Genomic DNA, 214 nt, shown 5'->3' with positions numbered 1-214 from the left:
AAGAAAAATTATTTTTGAAAAAATTTTTAAAAGGAAGATACCCAATTACCAAGAACATAAGCCAACGCTCTAACCAACTGAGCTATAAATTTAACGTGTTTTAAAAAGGTATTTAATAAATAATTTTTTTTTGAAAACTAAAAATTTGAAAATGCACAAGAAAAACAAGAAAAGACACAAAACAAGACAAACCAAAGATCAAACAAGGAAAATA

Source organism: Arachis duranensis, chromosome 7 (genome assembly GCF_000817695.3).
Source record: "Arachis duranensis cultivar V14167 chromosome 7, aradu.V14167.gnm2.J7QH, whole genome shotgun sequence".
Taxonomy (NCBI): Eukaryota; Viridiplantae; Streptophyta; class Magnoliopsida; order Fabales; family Fabaceae; genus Arachis; species Arachis duranensis.
Note: the sequence above shows the minus strand (reverse complement) of the source record.